General features: G+C 50.8%; 1 protein-coding gene across 11 annotated transcripts in view; it reads right to left on the reverse strand.

Moving 5' to 3' along the window:
- The window catches only part of TRAF3 (TNF receptor associated factor 3), a 116437-nt gene that overhangs the window by 68180 nt on the left and 35996 nt on the right, over positions 1 to 12261 (reverse strand). For 2 of the 11 annotated variants that reach the window (XM_073800016.1, XM_073800010.1), the window contains exon 2: positions 6075 to 6198. The exons of the other annotated variants lie outside the window; for them this stretch is intronic. The gene's annotated coding sequence lies outside the window, so the exon portion shown is untranslated. The remainder of the gene's footprint in view (positions 1 to 6074; positions 6199 to 12261) is intronic. 11 annotated transcript variants of the gene reach the window in all.

Genomic DNA, 12261 nt, shown 5'->3' on the forward strand with positions numbered 1-12261 from the left:
AGCATGAAACCTTTCCAGGTCACCTTGAAATTTTCATCTAATTGTTCTTTCAAATAAACTCTATTCTGCAGTGCTGGCTTTGGCTTAATATAGTTATGGTTCACTGCAGTTTATTCAGTGAATTTAAATAGAGATTTGTTATGCAACACCAAATCCCTTAGGTTTCCCCCAAAATTAATCAATATTTTGAACACAAAATATTCTGTCAACACCTTTTATACAAATAAAGTGCCTACATTAATAAAATCTTCTATCGGAATAATATGAAAATAAATCTTTATTTGTAGGTTAAAGCAGTGCTGCTAAGCGACGTCAGCACAGACCCAGCAAGTTGGGTCAGACCCAGCAAGTTGGCTCCCTGACGAAGCGCAGGGAGCGAGCGCCTTCGTGCTGGGGCTCCGCAGCGCCCGGCACCACACCCTGCACACAGCACCCGGCTGAGTCCCAGGTGGTCCGGGGCAGCTGGGACAAAAGCTAGGCTTGTCTGACCCCAGGGGCCATAAGTGCCTGATAAATATTTTTGAAGGGTAGGTCCCTTCTCACAGTCCAGCACCTGTCATGAGGAAAACGAAAGAGAATTTCCTATAAAGAATCCACAGCACCAGGGCAGGTTTTACTAGTTTCTCAAAACTTCCTCATTCTCCTCAAAAATCTCTATCCTTATATTAGAAGGGTCCATTTGAATCTGCTATCCCTACAATATATTCGTCCACTTACATGAATAAGAACCTGAGGGAAGAGCAGAAGAAGGAAGGACCCATACAAAGTCATCTGTTCTTAGTAGTTTCCAACTCCTTGGAGGAGGAAGAAAATAGAAGTATTCAATCATTTGAAAAAATAGGAAGTTAGTCATGGAAGAAAGATTTCTTGGTTGAATGAGAAAACACTTGAAAACTTCCAAGACTGCCCCACAAAGGAAAGGTTAATGCAGAGCACGACAACCCCCTCAGAGGGAAACTCTGGTGCCCAGTCTCACTGGGAACCCAGCATGCAGCCTAGAGCCGCGGTGGCGCAGGCACCGTGCCAGGAGCAGGGGACAAGGAGGGCAGGGCCCTGCCGCCCAGAGCTGCCGCCTGGGGGAGGGACACAAGTAACTGTGGGTGGGTGTGCGTGCACGAGACGTGAAAACTGCCCAAGGGAAGCACGTGACGAATGCGCCAGCCACACCCCGCGTGGGTGCAGGGAAGGCCTCCCTGAGGAGAGAGTGTCTAAGGCATAAGCTGAAGGATCGGTAGGAATTAACTATTTCTGAAATTCTCAGATTAAAAAGTGGCTCAGGGGCTTCCCTGGTGGCGCAGTGGTTGAGAGTCCGCCTGCCGATGCAAGGGACATGGGTTCGTGCCCTGGTCCGGGAAGATCCCACATGCCGCAGAGCGGCTGGGCCCGTGAGCCGTGGCCGCCGAGCCTGCGCGTCAGGAGCCTGTGTTCCGCAACGGGAGAGGCCACAACAGTGGGAGGCCCGCGTACTGCAAAAAAAAAAAACAACAAAAAACTGGCTCATACTGAACATCAACTCAATAGCTCATTCTATAGGTTTTAGAGGGGGAAAAAATCCCATATAATTCTACGGTATCTAACTTTTTGCTATACTTCTGCTTGATTTTAATGAGTGTGTATACATATGTATATATAATGAGTGTGTATACATTTATGTATATAGTAAGTGTATAACGTATACATAAACACACTAACATATATTTAGCACAAGGATGTAAATATATATACAAATATAATAAAATACTATACTGATAAATATTAGTGCTTGATAAATATTAATTGAATGAGTGGGTTGCTGGCCAGAGCTTAGAAAATGTGTTTGTTAAAAAGATACTTTTCGGACTCCCCTGGTGGTGCAGTGGTTAAGAATCCACCTACCAACGCAGGGGACACGGGTTCGTGCCCTGGTCCAGGAAGATCCCACATGCCGCAGAGCAACTAAGCCCGTGAGCCACAACTACTGAAGCCCGCGCGCCTATAGCCCGTGCTCTGCAGCAAGATAAGCCACTGCTACGAGAAGCCCCCACACCACAACGAAGAGTAGCCCCCACTCGCCGCAACTAGAGAAAAGCCCGCATGCAGCAATGAAGACCCAACGCAGCCAAAAATAAAAAATATTTAAAGAAATAAAAATAAAAAGAGATACATCTCAGGAATTCCCTGGTGGTCCAGTGGTTAGGACCCCGCGCTCTCATTGCCGAGGGCCCGGGTTCAATCCCTGGTTGGGGAACTAAGATCCCACAAGCCGTGAGGTGCGGCCAAAAAACAAGAAGAAAAGATAAAAAAGATGCTTTTCTTCTCACACTTCTTTCCAAGCAACAAACTAAAACCTGAACAGTAATTCACTTACACGCATTAAATTACATTTCAAAAATATCTTTATTAAAGGGGATACAGGAGCTGTTTTTCCACAACTCATAACAGAAGCCTTGTCCTAAATTAATATTATAAACAGAATTTTTAGATGAGCAAATCTGAATGTAGAAAATGAATTTGCTCTCCAAGACCTGTAGCTGCAAGTTGTAACAAGCCACACTACTCACGATGATGAATGACAAAACTGTCCAGCGTTATTAGACGCTCTGAAAACCCCAGGCAGAATAAAAAAGGGAGCACTCTTCTTGTGGGTTTGGACTTAAGGTTCCAAGCTAAGAAAGATTCCTATACTCTGGGCAACAAGACCCATGGCTGGCGTTGGAGGATGAAGGTCACCCCGGGAGGCTGGACAGGAGCCCAGAGGCCAGGGCTCAGACGCTCCCCTCTGGGGTGGGTTTCAGGGAAACAGAGGGCTGGCAGGGAGGGACTGAACGAAATAATTTCTTGAGGTTTTAACATTTCACAATCCATGTCTTCCATCATCGAGAGTATCAAGGAGGCGTGTCTTCACGGTGCGGCAAACCCAAGCTGCATCCTAACCCTGTCTCTGTGAGCTGTGCATTCAGGGACAAAAGTGGTCACTCAGAAGACAGAAGTCACCTCGTTACGCAGATGTCCTACGGTCCAGCTCAAGCCGCAAGGGAAGCACGTGACAGGGGGGCTTCCTCCGATCTGAGGGTCTGAAAACCCTTGCAAAATAACCCCAATTAATGAATTTGCCTGTGAAATGCCATTTTGTAACATATGCAGGGCTGTGAAATTTTGTCATTTTTAATTGAATATCATTTTTTTGACAAGTCAAGATACTTTCTTTCTTCAATTGAAGTAATTTTTACTCTTCTAAGCCAAAGAACAATTTAAATGAGATTATACTGTTGAATTCATTGTTAGTCGATCACAGGCTTCCAACACCAGTGCCCGATGCACGTACCATAAATGAGCGGCTACTCCTCGTCTGGATGTGAACAGGGGTCAACAGTTCGAGAGTGTGTCGGCTTTTTCCTCTGGGGCTTTATCTCCTCTAAACTACCTGGGGAACTGAGCACCTTGTTGTTTACTAAGGCGCTTGCTTTAGAGATCTGATTATTAGGCTCTTAGGTAAGGCACCTAGGTTACATGATTCCTCATTAAAAAAACCCACAGTGTTTCCCAAGATTTGAAAGCAGGAATGTTCTCCACCTGAAAGGTTACTTCTAAGGCTCCTGATGCAGCTCTCTTGAAAGGTAATTTAATCTCACATAAGTGGAATGATGCCTTGGGTCCTGGGCTCTTCATGCAGGGCCAAACCGTTCCAGATTTCCCCACATTCTACCACATGCCTCTAAGCAATGGGGTCCAGAAACTACTGGACCTACCCACTGGCTTTACTCCTTCTGTCCTCTTGGCTCACCACCTCCCCCCCTCCCCAAACCCGCGACAGCCCTATCACTTTTCAGGGGCTTCGGACGCTGCTGAGTTCCTGCTGTGTATGTACCGAGTCAGAGGTCCAACGCTGAGGGGGGTGCGGGCTGCCCTGCTGAAGCTCTCCATGCCGGGGCAGCAGCCAGGGGCCGAGAACTAGCTGTCCCGACGGCCTCGAAGCCTGAGCAGGAGACGGGAGGCACAAGCCACGTCTGCGCCAGGACCACTGACCAGGCAGGGGGATCAGATGGATCCGTGTAGGCCAGAGGCAGGCAAACTTGGGTCCACCGTCTTGTAATTAGTTTTGCTGGAACACAGCCATGCTCACTGGTTTACGTATGTCCTACAACAGCAGAGACCCAGGACTGGCCCACAAAGACTAAAACATTTACCATCTGGCCCACTACAGAAAAAGTGTGCTGACCCCTGGTCTAGGCTGTCAGCAGCCCTTTCCTCTTTGGGCCATGCCTCGGCTTCCTTCCGCCCAGGAGGTCAGCTTTTGCATGTGCACGCACGAAAGGGAAGAGCGCACACCCACGGGAGGGCAGGCAGGAGCGCGAGTGTGTGTGCGCGGTACGCACAGCGGGGGAGGAGCGTGCAGGCACAGCACGCGTCTGAACCTGCCCCTGCCCAGCAAACACCCTGTGCTCCATTCTCCTCTGACAGGGACCCAGCCAGAGATGTCCTTCCCACTGTAGCACAGTCTCTGTCCCTCAAACGCTTTCCTTACTCCCCTGCCATGAAAACCCAGTTCAAGGCCCACCTCTCACCAAACACCCAGGGTGAACTCCCGTGCACATAACAGATGCTCCAAGCGCTGCAGCCAAACCCAATTCAACCTGCCAGGTTATCATCTTCCGCTTCCATTTGAGTTCATGTATCAGCAAACACGGGCCTGAGTGCCTACTGGGTCCTAGACACCCAGCACCACAGTTTAACGTAATGCATAGGAATCCTAATCTTTCATTTGTCCTTGTCTGTTGAATAAATTATATTAAGAGTCTGATTATCATTTTGAGGTGATAAAAATTGTTCTGGATGAACAACTGGGAATATACTAAAAACTACTGAACTGTGCACTATAACAGGGTAGAGTTTATGTTATGCAAATTATCTCCAAAAAGCTGTTATTAAAATTTTTTTCTAAGGTTAATCATTTTTTCAAAAACAGTAATTTCTTAAGCTTTCTACACCCAGCATGTAATAAAATGTCATGTCTAATATCGATGAATGGAAACACTAAGGACTGCAGTAAGTAGGCTTCGTAATAAGTCACCCCAGCGTGGAGTGGCCTAACCCCCCAGTCGCCACGTTCACAGGCTCTGCAGGCTGGGGCTCTGCTGGACCGGGCACAGCACGCCTCAGCTGGGAAGCGAGAAAAGTGGAACACCAGAGTCACCTGCCCGGCCACTCACTCGCCGCTCCCGGGAGGCTGCTGACTGGGGCCTCAGAATGGCTCCTTGCGGGCCTTGCCATGTGCTCCCCCTGCCCGAGCTAGCTGGGCTTCACAGCATGGCTTTCCCCACAGCAAGTGTCCCCAAAAGAGAAGCCAGGCAAAAACTGAACCTTTTTTTTAAGACCTAGCTTGGAAGTCACACAGCATCACTTCTGCCCTACTACTGGGTGAAGCAGGTCACACACCTGGCCCAGGTTCCTAGAGAAGGAACAGAGACCCACCTCCCGGCCAAAGTCCCACTGTGCGACAGTCCACAGGATAGGAGGTGTCACTGAGGCCATTTAGGAAAATACAGGCTGTAACACAAGCCCAATCTTCTTGAAGACTGGCAAATTAAAAACCCGGGTGAAGCGGCATCTGGCATACCAAGTTATATTTCAAGCCCTGTGAGCTGAACCTCATTACTTGCAATAAGCTGTGACTTGTAAGCTGCACCTAACATTGCTATGTTGTTCTGTCTTAGTAAATACAGTATCGTGACCTTGATTCGATAGGTGATGATTCAGGTTCACCCCTGGTGACTGCTGGGCACTTAGCTTCGCTGGAAAATACCGTAGGCAGGCGGAAGTGCAGCTGTGGAGGAAGAATTCATCTCGACACCCAGGCTGCGTGCTCCGGTGCACCCGCCACTAATCTCTCGGCACAGCACGTGGCCTGCCCTCCTCCACCCCCATCCCCAAAGTCTTCAGCACAGTGAGCAGAAGCTGCTCAATGACTGATGGAAGAAAGAAGGAAGGGAAGGTAGGAATGTTTTAAATGACAAATTAGAGGGTGCTAGTCCAGTTATCATGATAGGCCTCTTTTCTGTAAAAGGAAAGTGAAGAACGGTGAACTGAGAGCAAACCTCTTCCGTCAGGAACGCGATCCTGAGGAGGACAGAGAGCCAGGTTTCTGATCCTAGATCTGGTTCTCACCGCTTTGGGACCTTAACCAAGTGGCATAGCTTCTCTGGGCCTCAGTTTCCTCATCTGTAAAATAAAGGGAGTGAATTAGATGAAGATTCCTAACTGAGGCCTGTAGGTGAGTCACTGCAACACACCCACTGACGGGAGAGGTCAACTCTCCTTCAAGTTGAAAGTTCAAACTGTATGATCTAAATGTTTGTTAACAACAGAAATGAGCTCTCTGCAAGGGTGAACTGTCCTCCCGAACCAGTGCGGCTAAGCTCAGGAAAGAGCCTCAGCAGCCGGCCTCGTCCCCAGGGCTGCCCCAGGCCTCAGCCCCCCAGGCAGCAGGCTGTCTGGGCGCCTTTTGCAAAATATTAGCCAACAGATACTTCAGTCCCACGCAGTCAAGATATCAATACAGTTTACATGCACAGGGCAACTGGTTTTCAAACAAACTAAGCTACACATATTTCTAACACCAGCAAACGATCCTTTGGTAATGAAGAGAACAGGCCTCCGTTTATTATGTTCACAAGTTTGGCACTTTGAATGTGGGTCTCTCTAACTTGGGCCTCCCCCTCCAAAGCCAGCCATCCTGATATCCTGGAAGCAGAAGTAGGCGGGGCCCCCTCTCTGGAAGTCAGGCTCTCCTGGCGCCCTGGGGTGTGCTGCTGGAAAGAAGCTCTTCAAGTGGAGAGAGCTCTGCCGGAACCTCACGAGCACACAGGGCTGCGACCATGCTTTGGGCATGTCGAGGACTGCCAGCCCCCAGGAGGCACGGACGTGCCAGTCCATTCCGTGCTGCCGCACACGGAGGGCTGGGATGCTGCACGCACACAGGCTAGTCCCCAACCTCAAGCAGAAAACCACCTCTCAGCCACAGTCTGTTGCCAGGAACCAAGAGACCAAGGCAGATGTCACCAGAGGAAGAACTGGGCCGAAGTGACAACTCTGGTAAATGAAGAGAAAGGATGTGCTGCTCAAGGGAAGCTGAATTTATTTACCCTGATCATGAATGTAGGCTCTCAGCTGGAACATCTCACTCAAAATGCCAGAAGGTTCAGAACCCATTCATAAGCTTTTCAGAACGCATGCAGTCGCCATGGTAACCATGACATTATATTTCTAGGCGTTGCACATATAAATTACCACCCGTAATGCATTTAATACAGTTTGGGGCCACCAGCTCATAGAAAAATAAATCTGAGCTCTGACTCTCAGCCTGCCTCTTAGATAAACAAAGCAGAACAGCTGGAGGTAGCATCCAACTCACCCCGGGATAAGGACGGGGCTGCACACACTGAAGATGCTCATCTGAAGGCAGATAAGAACTAAGGAAATCAGACTTCATCAGCCACCACCATATGGTTGAGATTTTGTAAAACAAAATGTTCCACACCAGATTCATGAAACTGTCGTCGCTTAAGTTAAAGAAACAAACATACTACATCCATAGCTGTATCTCTGGAATTCGACCATGTTGAGCAAGTCAAAGAAAAAGCAGATCTCTTTAACGAACATCTTTAATTTATTTAGACGGCATTTGTCAACACAAATAAGGTAGTTGTTCAAATGTCCAGACTGTCTTCAATAAGAAATCAAAGTTTTATTTCTCAGGTTCAGGAGAGATCTACTCAGTCATAATTCTTTACCTTCATCAGGGACACTGATAAACATTTAAAATACACATCATTCATGGTTTTTAAAGTCCCTTACCTTCTCATAATCCACCATGAACACAGAGAAGAAAACAAATACCGTGCACAGCCTGCAAAGGCATCGTCAGCCTCACATCCCCAGGCAGCCCACTGCATCGGGAACTTAACGGAGCTGCTGCAGGACATGCCTGTGCTGGCACCGTGTCCACAAAGTTGCCTCTGTCCGTATCACTAAACGGCTAAGTCCAGGGGAGCACCACCTTCATTACCCCCTCCTTCAGACTGCAGGCCACAGGTAGCAGCTGTGAAGGGGAGCAAAAGACCTCCCCGCCGGTTGCTGCCATATTAACAGAGACTTTGGCAACCGCTGCATTGCAGTCTTTCTGCAAGCTACCAACCTCAGAAGCAAGAGCGCTGGAGAGAGACTCTCCAGCACAGAAAGCTGCCTTTTGAATGACAAAGATTTCGTAGAGATCTTTTTAAAAAATGCTGCAAAGACCTTGGGGGGAGCATTCTAGATTTCCAACCTGTTTCCTAAAGGCTGACTAGTTTGTGGTTTTCACTGGAGGATTGCTTTGACAATGTACTGTGCCGTGTGAAAATGCGGAAATTAATGAAATGTGCGTGACGACACACCGTCCTTAATGCTCAAGCAGTCCCGGTGAGAATCCTGCACACCTGCTGCCTACCACCAGCTTCAGAGCCTGACGGAGGAGCTCCGGGGAACCAAGCAGGACTTTCACTCCAGAAGATGCGAGCGCAGCAAGCACTTCTAGTGCCTCAGTGGCAGCAATCACCTTGAACGCTCAGCTACCTTCACAGACAGCGCACTTGAAATATTAAACCACTGCCCGTACAACCAAACTCAGAAAAAGACACTTAAGATAGTGGCATGCTTACTAAGTGACCTTTCATCTTCGTTGCTTTATTCCGTTTATTTAGTGAGCATTAATTAACCACGTGCTATCTGTGAAAGGACATGAGTAAGGCCGAGCTCGCTGTCCTGATGGGGAGGGGCTCTCCAGTGGGGTGACACACGGAGGACAAGTCATTCCAGGCTTGAGGACTGGGATGCAGGGGAGGGCAGCGCAGCCGGGGAGACGGAACTGGAGCCGGTGTGGGGTTCCAGGGCAAGGTTCTACGAGGAAGAACATCTAACAGGAGCTAAAGGATGTGCCCCCCGCTGAGAAACGGGGAGACATGGGGAGAACACCCTCAAAATGGTGCAGCGTTCCTCGGCACGTGCCAGTGAGTCCCCAGCGAAAGCGCGCACAGGCTCCGTCCAGAAGTCCGTCAGACCCTCACGGCCGCCCAGACAGACACCCGAGCACCTGGTCCCTGAAGCACACACTCGCCCTGGGCGCACGGCCACCAAGCGGACGTGGCAGATTCTGAACGGAACAGGGCGGCCCTGCACCAGGACCCTCAGGACACAGCAGCAGTCCCCCCGTGGCTCTAGCCACCACCTCCCGGCGGGGTTACCGTGGAAACTGCCGAGCCCGACACTGACCAGGTAACGGACCGGGTGAGGGAACCAGCAAATCAAGGACCCTACTACTGGCCACTCCCCCATCGAGCGGCAGGACCCGGCCTGGCCCATGGCTTCCCCACAAACAGCCCGCCCTCCTCTCGAGGGAGAACCCTGCTCTGCCTTCCCTCTGTCCCCCACTCCCCTCACTCCTCAGGCTCCGGAATCTTCTCCTCCAGGAAGTCCTCACCAGCTCCCTTCCCACCCCCAGCAGCCAGGACCTTCCCGCTGGGCTCCCATCGCCCGAGTGGCGACCACACTGTAAGGAAGGGACACTGCGGATCTGCAGCGCCCAGCACGTCCCCGGCGTGGCCGGCGTCCGTGCAGGGGCCCCACGCGCCGGCCCCCTGCTCCACGCCGTGAGGCGCTCCCGCGTCCCCTCCTCCTGAGGCGCAGAGGATCTCAGCTACAGGCCAGGTGGGAGGCCCAGGAGTCACACCACCCCGCTGGGCTCCACAGGCCACAGCCTCACCACAGGCACCCCTGGAGAGCAGGGCGCCTCCCTGGGGCTTCACTCGGGGGAGCAGGAGGGAGCACATTTATGGACCTGCTGCAGCCCTCCCACCCCATCTCTCCCCGGAGAGGCGCGATGTGAGTAAATGAATATCGCAGACCAAACCAGAGGCACCTCACGCGGGCATTCCTGACTGGCACGAGGTGGATGACCAGAAGGGAAGGCAGGAAGAGACAGCGCGAGGACATTCCTCGTTGCTTTACAGAGACCCACTAGAGTGGTTTAACGGACGCAGAGGAACTTTCATGAAACGCCTCCCGGCACATTTAGGCGCTGGCCAGGCACTCCCCCCAGATGCCGCCTTTCAAATCGCGGCTCAAGGCGGCTCTCTGCGGCCGCTGTCAAACCACTCCTCAGCTCCTCGGAAACCTGAGCCTGGGTCGCCAGAACGCGGGGCTCCGGCCCGAGCGGGCTCTCCCAGGAGGGTCTGGGGGAGCTGGCAGGGGTCTGATCTCAAGACTCTGTGCTTCTCGGACAAGCAATCCTCGAGGTACGGGAGGGGCGACAGCGGCCCGGGGCTGAGACCCCAGGCCCAGCGCTGAGAGCTGCGTGGGGTGGGGTTTCGAGGGCCAGCGGCGGCGGGCTGGGGGGGGGGGGGGGCGGCCGCTACGAGGCCACACAGCATCCGCCTCCCAGGTCCGCCATCTGAAAGCCAAGGGCAGCGAGCCAGGCCCAGCAGCGCACAGAGCCAGGCCCCGCCTGCCGGCCCGGCAGCGGCTTCCTACCGTCTCCACTGCACGCTGAGGCGGCCGGACTCAAAGACGAGAAGGAATTTTTCAGGTGCACCGCCGGGGCGCTCAAGCAAGGCCGCCTGGCTGTGGGCTCTGGACTTTGCACAGCCCTCCTGGTGGGGCAGGGCCTGCTCTCGCACACCCTGCTCCCTCTGACGCCGGCTCCCAACCGGCCGCTCTCTTTCCGAACCTGCAATCTCTTGTCTGTAGGAAAGGAGTAACACTCATCCTACAAACCTCACAGAGTTGAACTGATTAACTGCTTTTTTTTTTTTTTTTTGCGGTACACGGGCCTCTCACTGTTGTGGCCTCTCCTGTTGCGGAGCACAGGCTCCGGACGCGCAGGCTCAGCAGCCATGGCTCACGGGCCCGGCCGCTCAGCGGCATGTGGGATCTTCCCGGACCGGGGCACGAACCCGCGTCCCCTGCATCGGCAGGCGGACTCTCACCCACTGCGCCACCAGGGAAGCTCTGATTAACTGCTTTAATGCACGCGTAAGGTTCCTGAAAGCATAAGCTTCTCAAAATGTAAGGCACAACTGTCACAAGATAAAGCCAGTATCCACAAAGCACTCAATAATTATTTTTCCAAGCTTAACTCTGTTTAAATACATGATGAGAGACCTGAAGGGCTCTCCCCATTAATTGGAATGACCACGGCACAACCTGCTCCTTTATTAAAGAGCAGTAATGAAATTCATAACTAACTCAGGCAATTAGCTAATATTGCTAATGTACGTTTACATGAATTTGATACAAATTATGGAAACATCCCTATAGGTCTCATTTGGATACTTAACAAAATGCTCAAGAGTATCACTACTATCTTACGGTGTTTACTACTTCAAAAATAGACACAACCCAGTTACCAAAATTACCGTAAGAAAAGCCAAAGGAGTGAGTGTATACTGCCTGAAGGGAAAATACACAGACAGACAAATCACTCCGTCACTCCCTGTGCTGCTGGGGCCGAAGAACAAAGGGTGTCCCCAAGAAGAAGCAGGGAGAAGAATACAAGAAAAATATCAATATAAAATACAGACAAGAGTTAGCTGGCCTGGATGCAGAACAGGCTTAATTCGCTGCAAGAAAATCTAACGGGACACTTATTTGATAAGACCCTGTGATGGGATCTGATCTTAGGAAAGAAGGATATTGCATATTCTGGCTGCTTCTCCAGGCCACAGGGCCCAGGGGCTTCCAACATGAAACAGGAGCGATCAGGTCACCAATAAAGGCCCAGTTACAAGAAGTAAATCCTCTCTACAAATTTAAATGGGAACCTGAACAGTAAGTCAAAGCTGGTGCAAACCCCTCTAGGTCTACACCCAAGAGAAACGAAAACATCTGTCCTACAAAACACCTGTACATGCATGTTCCGAGCTGGACTATTCATAACAGCCCAAAAGGGGAAACAACGCAAATGTCTATCAATGGACTTAACGAATACATAAAACGTGGTGCATCCACACAAAGGAATACTCTTCAGCCACAAAAGGGAACAGCCTGCTGACACGTGCTACAACACGGATGAAGCTCAAGAGCATGATGCTAGGTGAGAGCGCCAGACACAAAAGACCACACACCGCATGCTCCAATTCACAGGAAATGTCCCAAATAGGCAACAGTGGCACAGTACTCTGTGAATATACTGAACGTCACTGAACTGGACGCTTAGAAGAGGTGAACTCTATGGTATGTGACTACCTCAAT

This window comes from Tursiops truncatus, chromosome 2 (genome assembly GCF_011762595.2).
Source record: "Tursiops truncatus isolate mTurTru1 chromosome 2, mTurTru1.mat.Y, whole genome shotgun sequence".
Taxonomy (NCBI): Eukaryota; Metazoa; Chordata; class Mammalia; order Artiodactyla; family Delphinidae; genus Tursiops; species Tursiops truncatus.